At 46.2% G+C, this 27,546-nt stretch overlaps 1 long non-coding RNA gene across 2 annotated transcripts; it reads right to left on the minus strand.

Moving 5' to 3' along the window:
- Positions 1 to 786: 786 nt before the first annotated feature.
- Positions 787 to 27,546, minus strand: LOC136010746 (uncharacterized). Of its 2 annotated transcripts, XR_010610986.1 has the most exons (6): positions 27,301 to 27,546; positions 16,280 to 16,356; positions 15,978 to 16,139; positions 15,324 to 15,458; positions 4,814 to 5,312; positions 787 to 2,116 (listed from the first exon to the last, which is right to left on the minus strand). It is a non-coding gene; the product is annotated as an uncharacterized LOC136010746 (long non-coding RNA). The 2 variants fall into 2 exon arrangements; XR_010610985.1 differs by having other exon boundaries at positions 15,324 to 16,139.

Below are 27,546 nucleotides of genomic sequence, written 5' to 3' on the forward strand. Positions count from 1 at the left end.
GGTAAGTGCACTGTAAAAAATCCCAAACAAACCACACATACACATACAAAAAACAGTGACCAATATAAGATAATACACAGATGTGTAAATAACTGTGGGAAGAACTCCAAAACACAGTCCCTGCCTAACTTTTATCAGTGGTTTGTTTTCCCTCTGGCTAAGATTCTTAAAAGTGGGTGCCTAAAGTTAGTCTCTCCTGGCTAAAAGCTTCAAAAGCATCTTAATAACACAGGAATCTAAGTGCCTAGTAGAACACTTCTTAAAGGCTCTGGAAAATCTCAGTCTCCCATCCACATCTCTAGAGATACGATTTCTAAATGCTCTGAGCTCACAGTAGCTGCTGTTGCAGCTGAGGGCAAGGATCCTTCCAAGGACCCCAAGGAAGTGGGGCATCCATCACACTTTGTCTCCTGGCCTGACACTTCCCAGAAAATCACACCTACTATGGATTTTCATGTTCAACATGAGTCTAACCTTAAGCCTCTGTTTTTTAAAATCCTGGAGTCAGCTGCTCTGCCATGGATGCCACTCCATGGCATTACTATCTACAAATCAGACCACAAGTACTGTCGTTATGGGGAAGATTTCACAGCACTGTTATTCCCATATCCACAGCCCATCATTGCTGTCAGATGTGCTAGCTCTAGGCAATAGGGGGTACAAAGGGCACCAAATAAACAAGCACAAATTCTTCTCTCATGCAAATTTTATTACAGCTTTATGAGGGGACTGTAAAAGGTTTTTGTGTTTAGCTGCTTCTTATGGAAAGAGGATTTTTTCCATAGTACTAAAACAAAAACAAAAACAAATTTCACCCTGGGAAGAAGGGCAGAAGGACTCCTGGCACAGCTATTTCAAAGTAAGCTGTTCCATAGCTCTTATTCTACAAGAGCTCCCCATGGAAAACATAGAGCAAAAGGCATTTTTGCCTCCTAGGAGAATTTCGCTTACTAAACAGGCTAGCCCGTGATGAAGCAATCAATTAGCAAAGGAACATCAGGGCCTGGATATATTACATGTAACTCTAGGTACGCGGTGTGTCTAGTGCAGCAGGCTGGATCTCTAGGCTCTGATTGCACCTAGGGGAGAATGTCAGCTCCCGAAAGCAATGCACCCCTTCATGGAATAGATACTTCAGAAACAGGAGGAAGCAACTTTTGCATTCCCTCACTGTCTCTCCCATGAGGACAGAGGGAGGCAGCTGAAGTAAATCCAGGCCAAGAGTTAGAAGGGACCAACACAGCTACAGGAACTTTGGGATGCCAAGGGAGATGCATCTTCAGAAACACTCTCCAACCACACTCCCAAATCACTGCTGGTTATGAGAATGGAAACTTGGCTGCTGACAAGGAAATCAAAGAGCAGTGGTAAAAAAGTCAAAGGCAAAAATTAAATCAATGCAAAACTTCTTCATTTTGGCTGAAGCAAGCATTTTACTCATTGAATTCAGCCTTGCTCTCATTTCCATATGGGTCACCTAGAGGTTATGGCTTCCTAATCTTATGTATCGATCTCATGTCTGACCTGTTTTCAGGATGGATCATGTGTCTCTGCACTGCTTGTCAGCCATTTGTTATGATATCAAAATTCATGCAATACCAATCAGTTTTGCTATATACAAGGTTATACAGTGTATTATTTTTGGTCCCCAAATGATCTTTTCTGATAAAAAAAAAATACATTTATTCGCAAGGTGACATTTCTCCATACAAATAGTCTCTATTGTTAACATTTTCTGTTGCTGTTAATATTATTGCCAGTAAGCTATTCAATGTGGAGCATGTACAATGAAGAAGAGGCACTTGAAGGTCAGAAGGAATCAATAATACTGAAAAGTAAACATACAAGTCAGGGAGGAATCACAAACCCAGCTTGAAGCTAATTTGGTTTTTTATTCCAGTAAATATGCATGGTCGCTTTTGCATTGTGTTCACAAAGTTCTTGTTTGGCAGTGTTGTTAGGAACTTTTGAACTCGCCTTCGGTTTCTAAGCCACTGTACCGTCAGCCGAGCATCTCTTGATCACCAGGGCCCCGATGCAGTCTTAATTCAAGAAAATGGCAATTTTTCCTTTGCTGTCAATAGGAGAGCTCCTAACATCCAGTTTCCTAAGGACCCTAGAAAAGACACCAGCCACGTTACCTGCAGTCTCCACACAGAGCCATAAGCCCTTTCCCAAGCTATCATTCTGCTTGGATGTAGAGCACATCTTCCCCGTACCGATGTGCTCCATGCTAAATATGGAACAGCAATCAACATCTGTGGAGAGTTCACATTTGGCATGTTTACATGAGTATTTATTCCTCCTTTGTCTTCAAGCAGCAACTACTACATAATGTATTTGGTATGATTAATTGTGGGAATGTTGCTCATCCCAGCATAGCATGACATCTCCAATTACATGACATCTTTCTCTCATTTGTAAGGCAAGAACTGATTTTGTATCTGGACATGTTTATCATTGTGAGGTTGAGCTAGTTATCTTATATGGGCCTGCTCCCTAGTTCTCAGGGTTAACAGATTATGGTGTCACATTAAAATCACATATGCCTTGTTATTGCAGCTGCATCTTGAAAGGAAAGCAAATAGAGGAATCTCCACCACACAAGAGCTTTAAGACGATGTTTTGCTCAATAAGCCAGTGGTTTGCAAGGTTGTTTTAGGCTATTATAATTTACACAGTTATTTGGTATTTCATTTTTCCAACATTTTTTTCTAATCTCAACAATGGAAAAATTCACATAGCCCTGCGCAAGCTTCAGCTGATCAGAATCTTTCCCTGCGGGTGGGATTTGCCTCACCTAATTTGAGCCATCTATTTAAAAGCTAGGAATCTGCTCCAAATTAAGCAGTCTTAGTTACCAGTGACAGACAGATGCTTCTTGAGATGACTTATGCCACCTGGTTTCAAGTGGAAGTTTAGAACAGGGAGTCTAGCACCCTTGCATATGGATGCAGAGCAAAGCAAAAAGAGGAGATGTTGTTTCCAGGCAAGCTCACTATTACAACCTCATCAGGACTGCTCTACACAGTAATGGCCATTCCAGCTGAAGGGTGTATTACAGATGAGACATCAACAAAGCGGTAAAAATTCAGATATGAAGAAAGTCTGAGGATTCAATATTTTTGCTCAATTTGTAGTAAAAAAAAAAAAAAAAAAAAAAAAGCACCTTTGCAGCTCTGCTTCAAAATTTGCAACGTTTTTATCATTAGGATTTTTCAAATGCATTAATGCAAAGATGTCTTCAAAGAAGTTCTCAAAAGAGCTGTGAGGTCTAGGCTAAAATGTTCATCCTGGTAGACTCCACAGAACTTTATACAAAATTCAAAACATGAGAAAACTACTTTGAACCACATCTCTAGACTTTATATCTTGAGTGGCCAACTAAGTTACCAAAGCACAGGTGGTACAGTTTAGCTGGGGCTTACACATCAGAAGGATGTAGAAGTCCAAATGTACAGTGATGGCAAGAGGCAAATAAGCTTGGTTACTGGATGAACAGAGCATTCCTTTCACTTCCTCACAACAGGCCCCCAGCCAGTATAGTTATATAAAGCAAGGTGCTGCTTGCCTGTCCTAGAGTTTGCAAACTAGACAGGTGTCTGCAAAGGTCTACCTGCAGTTCATGCACTAATGAAAATCTGCCCAGCAACTTGCCTGGCAACCTAAAGCTGTATTTTTTTCTGGAGTACAAAACTAAGTTTTAAGAGAAAATTTAGGAATTTGAGATTTTGGAAAAGACAGAAGGCCAACAGGATGGTCTGGGATAATTTTCACTAACATACAAGAGGGCTTCTGATGTCCTCCTAATGGTTCTGATTGTTGCAGATGTTTTATTGCCTCTGAGCAGAAGGAGTAATGACCCTTTATTCATAGTCAGATTTACTACACTTTGAAAAACTATTATTTTCAGGAGGGGCTTACAGTCCAAGACACAAACACATGAAGGTTTCTTCTAGATGCACTTGAACAGAAAAATAGCTCCACATAGAAATCGAGGAGGCTGGTGTTCTTATTTGCAAGCACATGGGCGTTTTCCCTCACCCTATTCATTCCACAGCTGCATTTATTGGTGAAGGCAGAGCTGCAGGGGCCAAGATCAATTGAACGTTCAGTTCAGTAATTGCTGAATTCCTCCGTTTAGAAACTGTATTGTGTACAGGCAGGGCAATTGACTGCATGAAACCTCTTTCCATCTCTGCAAAGCATAATCTTCTGGAAACACTACCTTGTGCTTTTAATCATTGTTATTGGTATGATAATTACTTAGTTATTAATACTTAATGCTTAGCTCTTGCAAACAGTTTCAGCTCCAGTGCTGCTGCTTTATTTCTGCTGCTGTGAGAATGAGAGGGAAAACCTGGTAGTTCTTCCTTGCGCAAAATGGACCTGCATAAATTCTATCCCAGTGTATAACTCATTGGTAAACTACCCATGGGATAGTTGGAAGACCAACTCTCTAATTTTTCATTAACCTGCACCCACTGGTAAGTGTGTAGTATCTTAAGCTGATGATTTGTATATAGACACAGAAAAGCAACACACACAGGACTGATGCTCAAGGCAGCAGCAACAATAAAGTTGTCTTTTCCCTAGCTTACAACTAAAGGTTATCACTAATAGACCTGAACGACTTTCTAAAAGGACTAATTAGTGTTTTAATTGGTTCTCTCCTCATCACATTTTTGTTTACCCATGCCCATAGGATCTCCAGCTGTGTTAAGCAGTTTTCCAATTAATAATGCATCTGAACTTAATAGTCCACTTTTTCTGACTCAGCCATTTTTCCACCTTGTTTATTTAGCTGACTTACAGCATGTAATTTCCACATATTTCCCAGTAGCTGGAACCCACTGAATGCTGCCACTGTCCCTGGGCAAGGGCTGTCTGGTATCCTCCGTATCCTCTGTGGGAGCCAGATGGAGAGGGACTGCCTTCATAAAGGTCCACCACCATGTTTGTGTTTTCAGGACAGCCCCTTCCAGTCCTCCCTGTTCCTGAAGGCTGGGTTGGGGTTTCTTTTTCAGTAATGACTCAGGTGTTTGTTTTCCTCTTCCTGCTTCTTTCATTCTGTGAGCAAGCCTCTTCCACCCACTGTGCAGTAAGAGGAAGGTGGGGGACTCTTCAGCTTCTCTCATGCAAGCAGGAAGGGGCAGGAATGACTGAGAGCTTTAGGGAAAGGAAAGAAAATGGCCTGTGCTCCCAGGCTTCTTCCTTCTAGCCCTCAGAAGAGTCCCTTAGGAGCGTTCATTTCACTGGCCTTGCTGGATTGCCTTCCCTTTCAGTGTGTTCTCTGCATCACCTGTTCTCAGCTGGTGATGGAAGAAGAAAACAAAAACATCATGAAAGAGGCTACCCTCGTGGCCTAAACCAGAAGGCATGCATCCCAAATGGGAGGCTCAGACTGCTCAGATCCGTTCCTAACCCAACTACCAACCCTGCTATCAAACTAGTCCTTCCCCAGTTATCTGGAAGAAGTCACTGGTGATCTTTCACCAATGGTTTTGTATGGTCCTGAGGAAGGTTACCCCAGCCTGAAATAAGGAGTGTCATAAAATACAATAATGCATGGGAACATGAACCACAAGAAAGACAAAAATGCAGTGAGTGCAATGGCTCCAGCACACCTGTTTCAACTCCTACTGGAGTAGAACAGCAGAGACAAGTTTTGCAAATCCCTGTACAAAAGCTGCTCTGTCCAATTCCATCACCTGGATCAAAATAACATGCGAGCGAGCCTTGCTAGCAAGCACCAGGCGGATGGGCAGGTCTCAGCTTAGAGCCCACAGCCAGCCCCAGGAAAATACCACTAAGAGACACCCTGTTTTCTTCTCTCCACAGTAGCTCTTGGCATGCCTAAGAAAAGAAGATGCTTTAACACAGCAGCAACAGTAGCACTAAAAAGAACACTTGTGTGTTAAATCATCGGGAAAAAAACCCAACGATTATACTTTTCTTCTTTGTGTTCTTTTTGTTTTCCTGCCAAATACTGGAGAGAACAAAATAGCAGGTTTTTTGCTGTGCAAGGCAAACTTGTAAAGTCAGAGGGAAAACAAATCCTGAGCAAATAACTCAAAGCAAATAGCTGGAGGAAGTGAGGGTGGGGAGGTAGGCAGCAGGAAGACCAACTGATGCATTTTCAGCATTTTCTGTATTAAAACTTGAAGGAGGATAAATGAAGAATAGACATCTCCATAATCAAGAAATGCCCTGCTTGCTTTGGTGAACAACAAAATGCTTAAAATTATATCCCAAGTCTAAAACTGCCGCTAACAATCCACAGTACTGCTCCAGACACTTATGATGGGCTCTCACACCAAAACATCCGTGAGACCGTACCTGAACAGGGAGGAAAGCTTGTGCTTAGAGCTAGCTCTAACTAATCTAAAACGTAGTGATGGATCAAGTCAAGATACTGGCTTTACACATATGCTTACAATTAAAGATTTTATGTTATAAACCTTCAAGACAGAGAAGCATGTGCATCCACACAGCCAGAAGAGTCTACTGGTTTTGGTGGGACTACAGCTAGCCTAAAGCTACCTCCAGAGCCTGGAGATGCTTCTGGAGATCCATGTCCAGTGGATGGTCAAAATAACACATGAAGGGATCTTACCAGATCACTCTGGACTGTCAGGAAGGTCTCAGCCTGACACTCTAGGGTTGGGACCTGGTCTGATTCACTGTGACCATGGACACCTCAAGGGACTTACAGTCGGCTGGCCAAGCCCAACAGGGAGCCTGCATGGACTTCCCCAAACCCACTGCACTGGGAGTATAGCAAGAAAAATACTATCTTAGAATATTCACCAAGGACCAGACCAGGACACACGTGTCTGTTTGGGGTAAAAAGCTCCCATTCTCAGCAGACATCATGAGGATTACCTGATGCCACTGGTTTCTGAGTAGTAAAGCTCAGAGCTTCTCTGCAGGACTGGGGCCATCTAAAAGTGACAGAGGGTAAGCGTGGCAGCCAGACTTTTCAGCATCAATGCTTCATCCCCTCTGGGCCAGGACACTGACTGCTCTGGGTGGTTCTCTGCACCCCAGAGCCATGCTGGGAGTGGAGGCATGCTTTGTTTTCCATCCCTGCATGCATTCCTCTGCCAGAACAACACCTTGAGGCCAAGCCAAGCCAACATCTCTTGGTCTTGGACTCTCCCACCGTATTGGACTCTATCGGGGTATTGCTTTGTCTCCTTAGTTACTCTTAATTTGAAAAATGAGCTCCAATCCCCACCTATTGGCACACAAAGGAACCTTCCTCTTTCTCCTTAACCCTGCTGTGACCACAACAGCTGCTACAACGCAGGAGTACCTACGTGCTCATAGCACGTATGTCTGTTTTCCCCCTCCGTCCTTTAGAAAGGAAAGGTCTCTTCCCATGCAGCAAGCTGAAAATCGTGCCCACTTAAAATACAAAACAGCAGCAAACTGAAAGAGACCTGGAGAGGCCACTGCCTGCTGTAATAGGATTAAGGGCTATATCTCAGCCAATGCTTCTGGAATCAGCTGTTCCTTATCTGGCCTCCTTTGTAGAAGCTACGATCTCTTTGTACCAGACTCTGTTACTGGGCTACCCAACAAATGCTATTTTTGGCTGACAGTACAAATGTCATATATAAAACCTGAGTTTCTAGGAGGGAAGCCACTTTGTCACTGAATAGCCAAAATGCAGGTGTTTTAACTGGGGAAATAAATGCAACTCTCCTTTCCCAGCCTTTGCTAAGGAGGCTGTCTCAAAGAGCAGATCACACTTTCTCCCAGCTTCTCCATACCACACACTGAAGATTACTGGCTTTCACCACAATTAAGTCTCTGAACTATTTTGAAATCCCACACAAAGACAGTTCAGTACAACAGGCATTATGCACACATGCTTCCACATGCCTCCTGTTTACTACAAGGCACACCAGTATAACCCATTCTATATAAACTTGTTCCCTGATGGTGTCCCAATACATCTCCTGTTTCACATCATCAGAAAATGACAGCTCTTGTGGAAAACAATCAAATGGTCTAAAAAAACTGGCATAGAAAGACTTCTTGGTGCCCTCCTCTCCTGTCCTCCCAGAGCAGCCATTTCTCCTCCACCTAATAAAGCACCCAGACAGCTAATTAGCTCCCTCTCATCCCTTGCAGTCAACACAGTTTGCCCTACAGAGAGCCTGCTGATTTCCAGAAGGAACACTGGGGAGGATGGCTACAGGATAGATCCCTCCTTCTCCCACTCTCCAGAGCTGAATGTGCTCTGCTTTACACAGCCATCAGTCCCTGGAGCCCAGGCCCAGTGCAGAGCAGAAGAGATCAGGATAAGAAAGTGCCAAGATTTTCAGTCCCCTTTTTCTCTTCCCACACTCTATGCTTAACCTGAGTTTATGAACTGAGCTGGGTGATTTTCATAGGCAAAAGCTGCCTGCACAATGATTTCTATTCCACTCACTCCCAGCCCTTTTCCTCCACAAGAGCCGATAACCATCTCTTGCAATTCAATAGGCTTCATATCGTCTCCAGGAAATAATTGAACCCTTTGTGGCTTTCAGAGCAACATTTTGGTATTTTCCCTGGCATCAAAATGCTGCTGGATTCTGTTTAAATGGAAGAGATGGCCAGTCCACATTAGCTGGGGGAAGAAAAAGCCAAGAAGACAAATCTCCTGCCTGCGAATAAAGAGGGGAAGCAGGGCAAAACCAACAGCTCCCAATAGGAGGGACCAGTTCTTTCACCGTGTGTTAACTGGCCCCCCTCTTTGCCTTACCTTAAAAAATAGATGCACTTGGGGTCTGAGCAAAAATCCATTCTTCAGTGCAACCAGTCCCCCACTTCACCCCATATTAAAAAAAAACTGACATGTTTCTGTTCTGGCACAGGTTTCTCCCTCTCCCCTATCTACTCTCCCCTATGCTGCTACAGAGCATCATTGCCATCATACTCCTACAAAGTAAGTCATTCCAGCTGACACAGAAATACCAGATGACACGTACTTTGTACTTTGTAAGGAAAACCTAGAGGAGAGAACTGGCCAGGCTGACCAAAGCCAATGCCCAAAGTAAAATTAGCTATTCATGTATCATTGTGCAATTGTCCAGTACTCTCTAGTGATAGTCTGTTGAGTACAGGAGATCCCCAGATACTGTGAGCCTGAAACTGGAGTCCCACCCTGTAAAACTTTTCAAGCAGATAGATACAGCCTCCTTCCTTTAGGTGAAATGCCTTCATCTGAACAGTCAACCCACAGTAACCAATGGGATAGTCCCCACCATGTCTGTGTACCATTACAGCCGTTGCAAACCTCCAAAACCTTTTCTATGGCGATATTCAAACACATTCCTGTAGGGCTTTCACATGCCACATCCTTCTGCCTGCCTGCCATTGATTTTGTGCCCTGTCTCCTTGCTTTAGTGCCCACAGACTTCTGCTGGAAGCATTAATGAGAGCAATGTGCAAACAAATGTGGAAAATAATCTCTAATGCCACAGGCTCAGAGACCAGCGGAAACCAGAGGATGTTTTCTGGCAAAACAGCAGCAATAAGAGTTGTTCTCCAAATAAATAATGTCTCAGTGCACAGAAGCTTAGCACTAGCAAAGAGACTTAGGGCTGAAGGCTCTAGCTAGTGTTTCTTACCCACCTCCAGGAAAACATTGATGCACAAGCCTCTACTGTTAAGCCATGTACCCAGGTGGGCACAGTGGCCAAAGTTCACTCAACAGGCAAAACTTCAGGAGTCCTCACCTCTCTTGTTGCCTTTATAAAGATGCTTCATCTGGCTATAAAGTAATGAAATACTAGCTTACACAGGAGCAAGTGGTACCTCAGAAAGGTTACACCTAAGAACCTCCTCACTGGGCACGCAGAAAAAATGTGCAGCAAAGTTGAGAGCCTGGCATGACACTCAACATGAGCAAACCCTTTATAAGCCTGACTTCCACACCATTCCCTTGGATTACAGACCATAGGGATGCCCTCCTGCTACCAACTGCCCACATGCCAGCTGCCTCTGCCCTTCCAGGAAGGACCAACAGCGGCCACCATTGTCCTGCAACATGGGATCAGTTCCTGCCCTCTTCCTGAGCACACCATGCCCATGAACAGCCCAAAGCCTACATACACAGGGACATCACACCCCATAGGCTTCTCCCCTTGCTCCAGCCACTCAGCTCTGTGCAGCAGATGATCAAGAGCTCATTAGAAAGCACAGGGCCTGCTCAGTGGCTACCACACCTTGCGCAGACATGTTATGACAGTTGTCTAGGAGGCTGCTACGGCTGTGTATCACACACACTGGGGCTGGTGAGGTGGCGGAAGCCAAGACCAGCGGCCCATTTGTTGCCTGCCCTGATAGACATCCTATTGATAGCTCCATCTCACACTGGCAAAGCCCTTTGTACCACTCTGGGACAGCTGTTCCGATGCCAAGAATTCCTCGCAGGCTGGCCAGCCCTCGTGGTGCTACCAGGGAAGCTCCAGTTTCAGCAAAGAATTTGATGATTGTCTGCAAGTGTATAAATCATAAAAGTAGCTTTGTTCTGCAACACTTCAAACCTTTTGGGCTCTCTCGTATGACTGCAGTTTGCTGGCACTTGCTGTTTAATTTATATAAGCTAAGCTGTGCAAACTCATACCTTTCCAGCATGTAGGCAGCCTGTTATACCACGCAGAGATGCTGCCCCACTACTTCGAGCTGCATTTTGCTGACAGCAGGGCCTTTCTGGAAAAGGTGCAGCCACTGTTTTTTTCAGGATCTTGTTTCACAGGAAACCCAGCAGAGTCCAGCCTTTTTAAACCAATTCAGTAACTTCAGGAGGCTGTATCCAGGCAAGCCCTGTACCCAGGAAAAGAGACCTGGAGAGGAGAGCTCTCAGTTTTTCCCAAAACAACTGTAGCCCAGCTGGCAGCAGAGCAAGTCACCTTACCCTGGGAGATGAAGGTGGTGCAAGGCAGGCCAGAGAATGGGGCTGCTGGAATTTTCCTACCTGCACATTAAAAAATGGGCCCAAAGAGGACTTCAGATGCTTCATGCTAGATTCCCACGAATCCATAGGTAAAATGCTACTGTCCAAAAGGTCCCTGATGGGTGCAGAAAAAGACCCCACTATGCCTTGTCTGCAGCATGTGGCATTTATTGCCCAGAGAGCCTGTGACAGCAGCCAAATGTGCCCGTTCCTCTGCACCCATGGCAGCATCAGCAGCTGCAAAGGAGAAGGCAGCAAGTGAAGCTCCCTCTGTAGACACGGCCTGAGGCCAAGGCAGCGTTTGGGTGCCTCCAGCAGAGAGGGAATGTGGGCAGAGGCTGCCATGCTGAGCAATGGTCCCACCCTACCCCTACCCCACAGCCAGCCAGGTGGGAAAGCGGCATTAAGTGGGTAGGGAATGGGAGTATCCCAAGAGGGGTGGGCCAGGCTTTTATCTAGTGTGAATCTACACAATGCCTTTGATGTTGGTGGGTCTGGCTGGTAGGCTGGAGCGGGAGCCCTGTGATAACAAGGTGAAAGCCAGTGGAACCTGTCCAGACGCTCAGCTCATTTGAAAATGAGGATTTTATGGGGCTGCTGAGCAGAGAGCATCTGTGCAGCGCAATGTGGTGCTGTGCAGTAGCCAAGCAGAGGCAGCTAATAGATGAGCAAGGAAGAACTGTGAGGAAAAGGAAAAGCTTTGGTTTTCAGCCAAACCCCCAAATTTCTCCCCAATGCAATGCACTGAGTTCTGTGAGTGGTTAGAAATCTCAGCCATTTAAGCCTTTTACTCAACCTAGGTCAAGTGTTTTTGAACTGTTCTCAAAAATCCCCAGCTAAATACACGGTATTTCAGGGTGAGTACTGCACAGTCATCTCTAACATCTGGAAAGGACCCTGCACGCAGCAGGACACATGTTGAAGATGGCCACGATTACACATTCACTTTACAAGTGATGTTTAAAGGCCCTGTGGACCATGAGAGTACTGGGTATGGATGAATTCATGAAGGCCTACCCCACATCCTAAAGGCCAAGGGAATCTGTTGGTTGGAGTGAAATGGATAAAAATTTATCATTTGGGATCCCAGATGGAAAAATTTGGGTGGGGACGTGACGTATTTCAAAGCCCAAGCTATGTATATGTATTTATAGATGTATATGTATGTGTGTGTACTCATATGCCTCTCTTTCAATCACAGAGATGATACAAAAACATGCAATGCACACACATATACACACATGCCTATGTGTCCATTGCCCCTTTGGTAAGTGCAGCCAGTGACATTGCAGCTTGCTGCCCCTGGCCACGCTGGAAGGTCAAGTCTCATCCTGTTGGGAAAATCAGTGCCCAAGCCAATTAAAAGTAGACTACGAATATGTGGATGAAATGAAAGCAGAAACTGCAAAACACCAAAGAGTTGTTTTTACAGCTAGCTTCCACTCCTGTTGATCCCCGAGCCTCCAGGCTTGCTGCAAAGCTGGGACACTGCAGTCCCAGAGTGCTGTCACCCCTCTTTGTGTTCATCATGTCCACCCTGCCCTGCTCACAGCTGGCAGTGGCACCACTGGGCACAAGCAATAGCCTACTTTGTTCTTCAGCAGGAGATAATAATTCAGAAGTTTTCACTAGCCAGGCTATTTCACCTCCTTCCCTCCGTTTAAAATTTCCCACTAAATGCACAACCATGTGCAACAATGCAGTGGTTCTGAATGTTTCTCAACTGCAAATCCCAACATGGACAGCCTGGTTTATACTCACCAAGGAGAACACAGCAAATGGACTCTTGATTTTCCTCTCACTTAGCCAGGATGTTAACAAGCACTAACACCACTGAAAGCAGTTAAGTTACATCCCCAGGTGAATGAGATTCAAAGGGGCTCAGGATCTTCAAAGGGCCAGTCAGTAGCACAGAAAAGCTCTAAAGCTAAGGAAAGACCAAATGGAGGAGGCAGGGTAGGGAAGGAAAAATAACAAAACACCTACCTGCAGGCCACAAGAAATGTTTCCCACAGGAAATTAAAACTCGTAAGTCATGCATGCCCACCTAAGCCCATGTCAGGAAGACAAAATAAAAGACTGGAGAAGGGGAGGGAGTAGCAGCTGTATCAGGAACAATACTCAATAATCAATGATTTGGACTCAGATTTCTAAGCCCCACGACATTAGCTGGTGCAGAAGAGGATGGGAAGACAGCATTGTGGCAAGGCTTTGGCAGCTGGAACTCATGCAAAAGCTGGGGATTTGAGCAAACACAGAGCAATGGGTAACATGCCAGGAACATGCCACTACTACCCCACACATCCCAGGGCAGAGGAGGGTAAGAAAGGGCTATTGGTTTGTAGATGCTCTTGACTGCTGCTACAGGCCTCTCCTGCAAAGAAAGATGGGAGGCAGTGGGAGTAGCAGTCAGCAGAAGGAGAGGTTCAGGGGTAACTAGTAGAAAGGAGAGTGGCTAACACCATGCAGAAAACTTGCTCTTCATGAGTGGGGGGGCTGCAGGAGGGCTACGAGGAAGATGAACACATTGCGCTGAAGGACAGGGGCATTTTCTGCAGTCAGCCAATGAATGGGCTGTAGCAGAGGAAACATGCTCATGTGCCTTAAACTATAAAGACCAAAACAAGTTTCCCCAAGGCAAGCCGCTGCTTATTCCTGCAGCCTTTCCCACTAGGATCTTTAGTTTTCTCCATTTTGGTTATGTTTGTGGGTTTTTTAACATGTCCTTCCTGAAAGCCTCCCATTTCTAATCAAGGCCACATTACCACCAGCTCGTAGGATGAGTCCTTCAGAGGCAGATTCTGACCGAGTCTGACTATAGGCAGAAATGCCTTTGCCCAGCTGCTGCTGTTTCTCAGCACTAGTGAGGAAAGCCACATCTCACAAGCAGCAGCCCTGTTAGGTTGAGCAGTCACTCTGCGGTATGGGTACATCAGGTTTGCACCTCTTTCATCCATCTCCTTGGAGGCAGCCCTGGAGCGGCTACAGGGGGGATGGATGTCCTCCCTTCCTCCGTGGGTGGCCCGGCCCAGCCATGCCTGATTGCCCTGTCTGGGGACCATCTTTTCTGTGTTCGCTTTGAAATCTTATAGTCTGCAGTGGCTATTTCTAGGCTTTCTCACTGATGGCTGTCTTTTTGTCTCAAGTGTAATGCCTCATGCTGAAGCTCTCACGGAGGAGGCCACACTGCTGTGGGGAAGGAAAGGAGCGATGCTGACACAGCTGTTGTAAAGAGGGAGGGAAAAATACTCCAATTGTTTTCAATTTTTTCTATTTTTCTAAGTTTCTGGTAATTTAATTAATCTCTTCCTCTCTTTGTAATTTTTTCATGTATATTTCCTCTGTAACTGTTAGGGGATTTTTCCCCTCAGAGACCTCCTCACCCTTACAGCACACCTGCTCCCTTGGGCCTCATCCAGAGGTAGGTGAATTACATGCAACTTTGCTTTGTCTCTGCCCGTGTTCATACCTACACAGCACCTCTCCGGATTAGGGGTGAAATCTCTGCCCTAACCACAGTGGCTGCTAAAGCTCAACAGGAACAAAGGGAGCAGCATTTCTCTGGTCCTAAAGCAGCCAGCTTCATCAGACTTCTCACAGACAGTCCTGTCCTTTTTTTTCCTTTGAAGTTAAAGCAGGGAACACAGGAGTCCCTCGGGACTGCTCTGCTGGAGCAGGCTGGAGTCAAACTGTGGCAGACACAAGTGCATGGTCTGATTCTGGTCTGGCACTACTGCTGGCTTCTGCACCAGAAAAAACACAGAATTACAGAATGATTTGGGTTGGAACGCACCTTAAAGATTATCCACTTCCAAACCCCCTACCATGGGCAAGGACACCATCCATTAGACCAGATTGCTCAAAGCCCTATCCAAAAAACCCCATCCCTAAAGACACTGCCTCCCCATTCAGCTCAACCCTGGTTTAGGCAGGGCACCAAAGTCTGGCTTCCAGGCCCAGCCGGAACCCAAACTGTGCTAAACACTGCTATTACTGACTGTAGCTTTCACAGTGTAGAAACCTGAATCTACAGAAAACAACCTGTGGAAGAACCAAGCTATTTCAGACCAGCTTGTAAAGCTTGCCAACAGGTGGAAATGACCTCTGATTGCTGTCCAGCTGGACTGCTCTAGCCCCAGCACCTTCCAAGCAAAAGACTCTCCCATCTGGAAACCTCAGACCAGACCACCTCTCTGCTCGATTATCTGTATGAGGGAGATGCCTGGAGGTACTGCTTAGGAAATAGAGTTACTTTTAATGAAAAGGGAATTCTTGCACTTTACAGCTACAGGAAAAATCAAGCTAGCAGAAGACTTTCAATTATTTTTCTTTTTTCTGAATATCCATGATCAGCTTTTTTCTGGCTCACCTGCAAGGGCAGATACGTCTCATTCACAGTGACACAGACCATCTACATGCAGTACTCATGCTGAGGGCAAGTATCTGGCACGGCACTGGCCTTGAGCTCTTCTATCAGCGCGACTCGCTCAGGCACACCAAAGAACTAAGAAAAAGATGAAAAAGGTTGTTTAGCTTGTGCTTTGGAAAATGCTTGAATAAAAAATAATAATAATTTTGTTAAAAATCAAGAGAAAAAGAGACCACAACACATCACCGCATCCCACAGACTCCTAGACCACATTCTGCAGGGCCTCAAGAAGAAATAAGGTCTTTGTTCTTGAGCTGGTGAGCTGGACTCAGCGAGGCAGGCCAGATTCACGAGGCAGGCCAGCACACTCCAGCAAACTGCAAAACTCAGCAGAAAGTTTGCTGACTGATGGGATTCACAGCACTGAGTTATGGACTTTACTGGGTCCCCACTGTTTGCAGGGGTAGAGAAAGAGTGGAGAACATGAGAGAAGAAACCTAATGCAAAGGCAGTTTCATATATCGAGCACTCAGCCAGAAATGAGACAACTAGCACCCAATTCCCAATCTAAAGACTAGCTAAGGCTAAAACACAATTGCTTCAGTTTCTGCGGCTGAGAAAAAACAGCTTTGAGTGCCCAAAAGCCATACTCACCTGGCAGAAATGGGCCAAAGTCCCCTGAGGCAGAACTGGATTCAACACTAGGACTCAACACCACAATGCTGCCAGCCTCCATGAACATCCTCCCAGCAAGACAATAGGATAAAACTCAAAAGGGCACTTCACGTTGGCAAAAAAAACAAGGACTGAGATGTCCTGAAAGCCAAGTCACAGCAAGCAAGATGGGAGAAGGCTGATTTAGTAGAAAACAGTAGGAATACTTAGAGCCCTGTGCTGAGAGTATTGCACCTATGTAGCCACAGGACATGTCTGGAATGTTATCAGCACAAACCTACTGTGGGTCTCCAAGCCAAGAAGAAGTGTGAGGTCAAAAGCATGAGTTTTGGGATCCTTCTGCGTTCACTGTATCCTCCTAGCAAACACCCAGCAAAACAAACAGAAGAACAGTAAATCCAACGGTGGTATATCACATGCATTTATTTATATACATGGGAAAAGATGTCAATCTTGTCTTAAAGTAATATTTTAAAAATAGAGAATCCTCCGGCTTCATCACCACATCTGTACATTTTAGGCAGGAGTTGCCGCAATGGAAAGATTCAAGCTCCAGCCTGTTCAATATCCAGAGGCTTCATTATGTGCACATTATGAGTGTTTGTCTAGTCTTGGCTCTGATGTGTTACCTTCACAGCTCTCTGCACGGAGAACACCCTAAAATGTCTGATTTTCCCAGGGTGGAGGTGATTTTCTGCATTCTGTGGGATTTACCTTTAGCATGGCTCAGAGTCTTGAGGTTTTTTATTTACCATATCTCATCTTAGCCTTAGCCAGAACCCGTCTGAGTACAAGCTGTATTTTATTACGTATTTTTGTTGCTAACTAATTAGGAGCACAGCTGTAAATAAGAGATACAGGGCTTGCTCTCTGCCAGATTAGCAGTAAGCCAAATAGCACTGTCAGCAGCCTGAAGCTTGTGCCTAAAAGGCTGAAAAGAAGATGCAGTAAACCTCTGCCCTCTCCTTCAATAGGACAGCGAGGCCTAAAGAGGTGACAGATCTCTCCATTCAGCTCAGATGTTTTGACTTGAGCAGCCCTCTGTTCCCAGGAAAACAGAAACTGACCCCAGGAATCAAAATGTCTGGGGCTTTCAGGGGCTAGGGCGTGAGCAGGCAGGGATAGTGACCTGCAATGGGCCCAGAAATATGGAGCTGTGGCTGGAGGAGAAACTTCTGCACCCAGGCTGGAGCAGGCTGGGGGAGCAGAGGGACCATTTGCCAAGAGAAGAAAACATGGTCCATCTCTCTGGTGGAAAAGCAGCAGTGGCAGGGAGCAGGGCCCACAGGCAGCAAATCTGAACAGGCAACCCCGGAGCCAGCTGTAATTATTAATAACAAATTTTATTGAATCAAACCAACAAGCTCATAAATAAGTGAATAAGTAATAGCTGCTCTGAAGTTGTACGTGAGGTTTTTGTACTAAGGATGGAAGATGGTGACAGGATCTGTCAGGACCAGCTCAAACCCTTGCAACAAACTTCACAGGTCAGGAGGCAATCATCAGGGGAGCAAGTAGTCTATAGCCAAGCAAGGAAGCCTACTCCTGCAGAAGTCAATGGATACCTCTTTTCAATTAGTCCTCTTTTCCCTTTACCCCTTTACCCATAAACCCAGTGACAGGCCAAGCACTGAATAAGGCCCTGTTCAAATCATGCTTCAAGGGAGTTTGCACTGCACCCAGTACAGGTGCATGACTAAAATCTTCATGTGAACAAGAGCTGCAGGATCAAGCCCTCAGACCCCAGCCAGCACATGCCATTTCTGAGTTTCAGGAGCAGGAGCCTCAAGCCTTGCAGGAGTACCTTGCTGAACGTGTGGTCCCTAACAACCAAGGCAAAATGCTCAGAGACAAGATTTGGTGATAATTAGAAACACTACTGAGGAGAAGGAGGGGATATTTACTTTTTTTTTTCCCCCTAGTTATTTATTTTATAACAACACAAATCATCAGGACCAGGGACATATTTTAAAGACTACTCCTTCCTCGAAGTGATGCCACGACACACTCCACTGGCTGCATCAGAGTGCTGCTTTCTTCTGAAACGGGGCACCGTGTCAGAAAATTATGAATGTGCTGTAAACGACTGTTCTTACAAATAGGCACCTGTGACAAAATCAGATGTTTAAACCACTTGCATTAAACTAGAAGGGAATAGACCAGGAGACAGCTCTGAAAGGGTTTGAGTGGCTCAGCAGTGCTTACAGCGTCTCTGGCAGCTGCTGTCTCTAGAGGGTGAGTGGGAAGGCTCTTCGTCCCAGAACACTAAAAGAAGGCAAAATATCAGGAAAGACAACACTGTCTTGCACTTTCTTACCTCTTACCAGACACAGGTAAATGCTAGACCAAAACAGCACATTTATCTTGATTTGCCAAGATCAGGTTGTTGCTACAAATGGCCTTTGCTCATTCTTGCTCCACCACTGGCAGCTGAAGTGAGGCTTTGGGCATCAGGATAAAGTAAACTGTGCGCCACAAGAAGCAGAGAACACCTAGCATAAATCCAGACCTGCCCCATGACTCAGCAAGACCACATCTCACACCTGAGGCAAAAAGCAGGCTATCAGCCATGGCGTTCAAGAAGGCTCTGCAAAAGCTCTGGTGGCCCTGAAATAGGGCAACAGCTTCTCTATATTCCCACAGCGATCTTCCTGCCCAAACTCTATTAGTACAAGCAGCCAACTAGAGCAATTCCTACTGCAATTGGCACAAATTATCACATACAAGAACTCAAAGTCTTGTGGCTTGGAAGTCTTACATGTATGTCTGCACATTGATAGCTTGAGTATCCTGACAGAAAAACATGAATTTTCTACTACCGCTACTCAAGCTGTATTTGCATCAAAGGTACTAGTTCAGAAGTTACTTTTCCTCTGGATACCTACAGATAAATGCTGGCTTGTACTGAAAAGGTGGAGGAAATCCAGAAACAGAAACTCTCACAGAAATCAACCTTTCTTCTGTCCTTTAAACACTCCTGCCCAAGATGAGGTGCCTGCCTCTCTACAAAAACTATCCAGCCCAGCATGGCTGGATCCAACAGAAAATGTTGTACCTCTAGGACAGCCAGCAGCTCCTCCCAAGCACTCATTTTGGATTGATCAGATCTTGAACCTGGAAATTAATTTTTATGTACATGTGGCTTTTCGAACATTCTCACCTTTGTTTGAGAGAAGAGGGAAAGCAAGAGTGGAGGTCTTCTTCCCCCTTGCCTTTGCCCTGCAGCAGAACCTCACTAGTGTCAGCACTCTCATTACAATATCTCATTATCAGGCAACTGGAAGCTTAGAAGACAAATGGCCAGCTGTTGACAGGCCAAATGCGAGCCTGGGGTGAACTCTGTTATCCCCACCTTCAGGACAGAACTGGCATCTGAATCTGGCTTCTCCAAACCATAGCTCTGCCTGGGGGAAGGGCAGCACAGGAGTGAGGGAGGAAATTTCAAGCTTGCAGTGATTGCAGAGAACAGCCTCACAGGCTAGTTCATTTACAGGTTTGGTGGCTAACACACAGTGACATGTCTTTGCAATGGTTTTCCACGCGTTGCCCTCTTCAGTGCACTTTGCAAGGGGGGCAGCCATGTCTGGAAATCCCTATTGTAGTGTTAGGATTTCAGCTGCAGCAACAGCAGCTGTGTGAATTTTATTAGCAAAGGCTTTCGGTCTTTAATAGTTTCCACTGAGAGAAAAGGGGGGGGGGGGGGGGGGAAGAGGCAAAAGAAAACAACAATGCTGTGAAGTGGTTTGCTGCATTCATGTTCTGCAGACCATATGCACACATGCTGGCAAGCAGCATGGCAGGCGGGACTTCACTCATGACGTGAGTTGTGGTCAGTAGAGGAAGCTGAAAAAGGAACTCGGGGTTTCTATTAATCGAACGGAGGGGTATGAGCTTACAGGAATCTAGGATATATTGCTGCAGATTTACATACAGCACAGGAGATGTGTGCCTCAGAGATATGCAGCAGATCACCAAGAACAAGCAGCCTTGGAAGCTGAAACAGCTTCCAAGAAACAGTGAAGGTCCAAGCTGCTATTGCTCAGCATTTACTAGGCAAACATGGAAGAATCATACTTGTTTTCTTGCCCCTCGCGGCAGGTATCAGACACAGTTCTCCCAAAAGGGAACAAAGACAAAAATCAACCAGCTGTGAGCTGACAGCACAGAGCAATGGGGCTGTGTCTCCAAGTGCATCAGGGATTCTACACCCCAACTCCCTGGCTGAGGAGGGGTTCCCTGATGCTCCCTATTCACCTAAACCTTGGAGGTCTCAAGAGCTGAAAGAAAAAAAAAGACCAAGCTTGGTATAAGGACCTCCCGCAGGCAAAACTAGACTTTGCTTTAGGTGCCAAGAAGATAGGCCATGGGGTTTTCCTGTTTGTAAACATTTCATCACAAGAACTTCCTCTTATCATTCTCATTGGGGTTAGTAGTTATCTCACTAATAGCTGGGAGAAAACAACATTATTCCTCTTGAGGATCCCTGTGTTTGGAGATTGATTTATCTGTTTGGAACAGGCCCCATTCTTTACAGCCACAATTCTCCTCTTCGGAAATCCCCCTAAATATTCCTGGATTTGTTGGGGGGGGGGGGTGGAACAAACCAGCAGTGCTGTTTCCAAGAACTAGTGCCACTTTTTGTAGCCTCCTCGTGCCCTCTGAGTAACACAGCACTTCCTCCTCCATAAGAAAAAGTCAGTCCCTCATTCTCACAGCAATTCTGTGGTCCAGTCCAAAAGCCAACTGCATTCTTAGTGATGGCAGTGAGCCTGTAGGAATTTTTCTTCCTTTTTTTTTTTATTTATTGAGAGATCATTTAATGCTATTGTTCACCTTGAGAAGGAGCCCAGCTCCAAGAATGAATGCTGTCAGGCAAAGCTAATCCTCAAGCTGATCAAAGAGATGTCAAATTTAGGATCAGTATCTCAAGTACACTCATTTTTCATTTGTAGTGTTATATGAGTCACATCCATATGAGTTAGGTTACAGATCTCACCCCTTCTCAGGCTGGCCACTGAGAAAACACAACATGAAAATATTTTTTCTTCCTCTCTGATAAGCTTCGTATCTAACAAACCTTAAAATAACTGTGCAGGGCCAAAGATGGTCAACAAAGATGGTAAAATTCGACCATCAGTTGGGTTTGGAACTGCTTAAGGGCTACGGATGGTACAAAACAACTGAGAAAACAAAGAAGCTGTTGTCATGACTTCAGCCTCAGGTTGGCCAGGGGACCAGCTTGCCTAGCACCTCACCCATGAGAACCTCAGGATCCTGAGCACTGCCACCTCAAAACCCAAACTCAACCCCTTACCTCCTTCTGGGGCAGGGTGGAAGAGAGCCAGTCCTAACGAAGAAACACTTATTCCTCCATCTCTGTTTCAGGCCATACAGAGCCAAGATTTCAGTTTTGCTTTTATTCTCTAACTAAACGCGAAACCAAAGCCCAGGAAACCAGAGTTTTTTCAGAAGAACTTGCCAACAGCTTCCCCATGGACCCTATGAAATTAGAGTAGGCCACTACCTCTTTCTTTGAGTGCCTATTAAAGGACATGGTTGGCTCATGCATTTGTCATGTACGAAGAATTAAAACCCCATTCCCCACGGACAGAGAAAGCAGAACTTTATTCACGACACTGCATGTCCAGCATAGTGACCTACCTAACTCTGACTGCTTTACTGTGTACACTTTTCTTTGCTGTAAATGATTATCTCACAGCAGATGTCATGAGTACAGGTGTTTTCTCCCAGTGTCCTGGCCAAACTCCAATAATTACTTTCCCTCCACCTAAATTCCCTTCGCAGATTCAGCCAAGCACAATCATTAGGTCTTCTTTGCCAAAGTGCTCTCCTGTGCAGTGTAAAACAGCTGCCATACTTCGCACCAGAAGCAGCTGCATTTAAGCGCAAGGAAACCAAATTACCTTACAGGACTGTGAGTCCATAAAGAGGGCAGAGATCCTTCAAAGAAAGAGATGATTGAGATTCACACCCCTTCCTTCGTACTCCATCCCCACCCAATGTACCAAAAAGGCTCGATGAGCATTGGACCCAGGCAGGTTGAGCTGCTAGCTGTGTCAGGGCCAGGGCCAGGAGCCATGAGGGATAGGGCCAGGATGAAGAAATAGCAAGGGCTGGGCCCCTCCACTGGTGGGGATGGACATTTTTAGGTCTGCGCTGGCATGGGAGGAGCAGTCATGGACAAAGCCCAGCCTGGGAGCCTGGGTACTAGGAGAGACAGCAGAGACCATAGGGAGCTGAGCTTGCTGAAGGTGATTTTTTAACAGCCAGCTCAGGAAACCACTATGACTTTAGCAGCCAATTCTACTCTATGGGCCTGAAGTGCTTTCAGCATATCCCTAGCCCTAACAGCATCCAAGCTGTCCCTGAAGCCTCCCCTGACCCTGCTCTGCATTTAAAATGAATTCCAGGGAGCATTATAATCTGGACAAAGCAGAACAGAATTAGATTTAGGAGAGAGCAACTAAGGTGACTGCTCAAGGCCCAAAACTGGAAGGGAGCCCCACTAATCCACATTAGACAGCAGCAAAAGTCAGCCCCTCCAAGGGGGGCAGGCAAGAAGTGACCAGGCTCTGCCTTTGCCCTGTGCCCCCAGAGTTTAATGCCAGCTGTGCAAGGAGAGAAGTAGGGCTAGGTCAACACAAGTGGGAGAGACAAGGAACAAAGACCCCACACAGGATAACAGTGAGGTGACCTAAACATTTACAGGCTCACTGCAAGCAGGGGGTGAGGAGGAGTCAAGTTTTGAGTAAGAAAGCAGTAAATTTCCTGTTCAAATCTGTATATTGTGTTTCCCAGAAGCAAAGACACTATTTTCAAAGCCATCCAGACTGGTGTACAGTGCAGAGTCTTAGCGATTGCACTCTGGTGTTATGGGGCTGGTTTCTACGTTTGCAGGTGCCACAGACAGTGTGAGCCTAATTTTAGTGTGAGCAACTCTGATTGAACAAAAGCAGGTTTCAAAACCTCATGGCATCATGCGGGAGCACACGGGCACATCCCACCAGCCTTTTCTGGAGAAAGAAAAAGCAGTTAGGAGCAAAACAACCTCCAGAGAGGTGGAGAGGAGCACAACAACTGCCTTGCTGAGTAAGGTTCGCTGATGTGCCCCACCAGACAGCCCCTCTCTAGAGACACAGAAGCAGCACAGTCACTAAACAAGCTCTGGGATTGCAGCAAAAGAAGAGAGCATTGAGAGCTGTGAGCGAAAGTGAAGACATCCTGGTTTCAGTTCTCACCACAAGAACTGAGTGAACCTGAACCTGACCCAAATTACATGAAGATATTTGCATCACAATGAAAACACGCTGTCTGCTGCAACGGGGTGGCTGGTAACCTGCCTCCCCCCCCCACCTCCCCCTCCTTCCCCCGTTTTCTGTAAAAAAGATTTCTGTAGCGCAAGGTTTTTGCTCAACCCGCTACTTCCTCATTTGTCCCCAGCTACTTCTCCATCCAGGGCCATAGGGGCTCAGCCTGAGTACATAGGTCCAGGATCCCAGCCCCTAGAAGACAGGAAGGACTCCAGCATCCTACTTCCACACTCACTGTAAGCATGGGGGGGGGGGGGGGGTGTGGTGCGGAACTAAGGAGGAAATTACTTTCCTTCCCAACTAGCCAGCAATATAAACTGGCCAGCCAGAGAGGGAGCATGGGAATCCACAGGGAAAAGGCAGCGTCCCTTGCCCATCCAGGCTGTCTCGGAGCCAGAAGCAGGGCTGCAACTGGATCACTGGCTAACCCCAAGTGGCTTCCTGAGAAGTTCAGCACCTTGTTCAGAACAGCTTGTAAATGCACCGGCAACCCTTCAGCTTCCTCCTTCCCTCCAGACAGTCTTCTGGTCCTGCTAATTTGTTACTTCCTATGTGAAAGCCTTTTCTGAGAAAAGGCTCCTGGGTTAGGTTTCCCAAACCTGGTCTCCTGGGTTCCTTTGGCATGCAGTTACTTCTGCATCCTTCAAGGACTTGTCACCAGGACCTTCTGGGAGAAAAAAAGAAACTACATTATGTCTCCTTTCCACAGCATAACACTTCACCTCCTTGCCCCCACCAAAGAGAGAAAAGAAATATTCAGAAATATGCTCAGCTAACTGTGTATTCAGCAGTATATGAAACAAAACTCTCCCACAAACCCTGTCACAGCAAATGTACATTCATTGTGAAACTAGTTTCAAGAGAAAGATTTCCTTGCTAAGAGGGAAATAAAGTGGAAGGTGAAAAAAAGTGTCATGATGGCAGTGCTGGTCCTCACATGGCATGTCTTGGTACCCTGGGCAAGCAACGGCTGGAAGGATGTTAAACGTGTGCGTGTGTGTGGTGCTTCCAGGCTAGACTTTGTGCTGATATGTAAGCTGTATCGCTTACATGGGCCTGGCTGATGTACACCACTGCTCAGGTGGTCATCGCTGCTATGTGCTACCCTAGTGCACAGAGGACAGCCAACCCAAGCCCCTCAGTGGTACTTTTGCGGCAGTCACTGTCTAGCACTGGAAATGCCATGGAAAATGGCAAGTGTTTTTCCCACCAGGTGGGTCACAGGACCTCAAGATGAAAAGTACGTGCTGGGCCTGGCGTGCAGGGAGCATCTTCTGAAGAAAGTCAGGTCCCATAGGCGGAGCAGAAGAAAAATGAGATATGATAATAGCTGATTCTCTTTGCTTTCCTGCTTCCAGGTGTGGCAATGGTGGAGTTACTAAATCACGCTACACCAAACCATGTGTCTGAGACTTGTGCTGATATCCTCTTTTCTGTCACACCCTACTGCACACAGATTCTTCCTGCTTGTAAGAAAGAGAATATACTACAGGTAAAACACCAGACTAGGGCAAGTGAGAACTGGCCCTCAAAGCATTGTCCAGCAGCACACTGCTTTCATAGCCTCAAAAATAATCTACAGGCAACAAGTCTTTGGCCCTCAGAGCAGGTCCCACATTGCTGCGGCCTTATTGCCATACAGGACCACAAAGCATCATTGAATGGAGGTCACATACATCGGTGTTGGGACCGGTCTTGTTTAACATCTTCATCGTTGACATGGACAGTGGGATTGAGTGCGCCCTCAGCAAGTTTGCCGATGACACCAAGCTGTGTGGTTCGGTTGATATGCTGGAGGGAAGGGATGCCATCCAGAGGGACCTTGACACACTTGTAAGGTGGGCTGATGCCAACCTTATGAAGTTCAACCACGACAAGTGCAAGTTCCTACACCTGGGTCGGAGCAATCCCAGGCACAGCTACAGGTTGGGCAGAGAAGAGATTCAGAGCAGCCCTGCAGAGAAGGACTTGGGGTGCTGGTCAATGAGAAAATTAACATGAGCCGGCTCCAGTGTGCGCTCGCAGCCCAGAAAGCCAACCGTATCCTGGGCTGCATCAAAAGGAGTGTGACCAGCAGGTCGAAAGAGGTGATCTTGCCCCTCTACTCTGCTCTTGTGAGACCTCACCTGGAGTATTGTGTGCAGTTCTGGTCCTCAACATAAAAAGGACATGGAACTGTTGGAACAAGTCCAGAAGAGGGCCACGAGGATGACCAGGGGACTGGAGCACCTCCCGTATGAAAATAGGCTGAGGAAGCTGGGGCTGTTCAGCCTGGAGAAGAGAAGGCTGTGTGGGGACCTAACAGCAGCCTTCCAGTATCTGCAGGGGGCCTATAGGGATGCTGGGGAGGGACTCTTCGTCAGGGACTGTAGTGACAGGACAAGGGGTAACGGGTTCAGACTTAAAAAAGGGAAGTTTAGATTGGATACAAGGAGGAAATTCTTTCCTGTTAGGGTGGTGAGGCACTGGAATGGGTTGCCCAGGGAGGTTGTGAGTGCTCCATCCCTGGCGGTGTTCAAGGCCAGGTTGAATGAAGCCTTGTGTGGGATGGTTTAGTGTGAGGTGTCCCTGCCCATGGCAGGGGGGTTGGAACTGGATGATCTTGAGGTCCTTTCCAACCCTAACTATTCTGTGATTCTATGATTCTATAATATATGGAGATACCTTAAATACCTACACATCTCTTGACATGGGTTTCACAGCCACACACACACTTGGAGACCCATGACATTAGGCCATACATGCCACATGCAGGGTATGTACCTCCTGCCCCAGTATCCCTGACCAAGTCTTCCTCTACAGTCACACTTCAGCAGCAGCACTGGACCAGGACAAGGAAAGAGGCCATATCATCCTAGGCAAGGCTGATGGGACCAGCGTGAGCAGCTGTGGAGAGGCCACACTGCAGAGCTGCACTCTGACCATGGTGAGGGAAAGGGACAATCTTACTCCCCAGACCAGGAAGTATTGAAGGCAACTGGCTTCAAGCCACCTGTGGCAAATGGTTATGTTTTGTGGTACTGCTGCACTATAAATAAAGACTTCAAAGGACTATCATGAGCAAGCACATGAAGCTAAGCAATGCCTGCTGTGAAATCACAGCAAGTGAATGCCTCAGGCACCAAAAAGGTCTGATTTGTCTGTCACAACTGATGTGCTTGTCTCTCATTATCACAGGATAACACTGAGGGATCCAGTTTTTGCGAGGATGAACCTTCTTACATACCCTCTGTGTCAGTGTCTGCTCAACCCCATGTAATGACACCACAGCCCCACTGAGTGCTGGCAGAGAGGTGTGGGAGCCCATCAGCGCTGACGCCCACATGGGGAAGTAAATGGGCATAAATTGGGAAATGAGAGCAACCCTTCCTATGTTGCTGTGTTTGTGCTTGTGCAAAGAGAAGGAAATGTTTGTAAAGCCCATTTCCCAGAATGACTTGGCCCTGACTGCAGGAGGCCCTGCCAAACCTCCTGCAAGGGACCTTCTGCCTGTGCACGTGCAGCACAAGGGTCACCTGTGGCACCGAGTACCATTTACCCAGAACACTTTTTAACTGTGTGCTAACACTGATAATGGACAACAGCAGTTTTGCCCTCTTGACTTGCACAAAAGCAAAACGTCCCATCCTCGTGGCACAGCCACCCTTTCCACAGGCTGTTCTGACCAACGTACCCACAGTATTTGCTCTTTCCACCCTTCTTTCAAGGAAACTATAACACAGGGGAGATTTCGTACAGGGCTTGGCACGAGCTGTTGGACATACGGTCTCAGTAAACGCTTTGAAAAATAACTCCCAGTGAGTCACAGCCACATGACTTTACCCACTCTCCCATCCCCACCCCGGTGTCAGCCCCCAGCCTTGTGTGCCACAGTGTGAGAGCAAATCATCTCCCAAGCCACAAGAAATGTCTACAGAACCTGTAGTGGTGGCGATGGCAGCTATTTCCTAGCTCAGGAAGCACAAACTTACGGGCTTTCTTTCATGGTAAACAGCTGCTTCCTCACTTGTGCTGAAGAAAGTCCTTCCAAAGCTTTTCGTTTTAACTTCTGTAGCAAAACAAAATGAAAAACAGAGACAAATGTGTGAGGCTGCCTTTGATTTTCTGCAGTGGCAGCAACCAACCAGGGAAAAAAAAAGAAAGGGGAAAAAAAAAAAAGAAAGGAAAAACAGTCTTGGACTATACTGTTTGCCCAGGCAGAGAAGAATGCTGGAGGT

Source organism: Lathamus discolor, chromosome 1, assembly GCF_037157495.1.
Source record: "Lathamus discolor isolate bLatDis1 chromosome 1, bLatDis1.hap1, whole genome shotgun sequence".
In the NCBI taxonomy this organism is placed as follows: domain Eukaryota; kingdom Metazoa; phylum Chordata; class Aves; order Psittaciformes; family Psittacidae; genus Lathamus; species Lathamus discolor.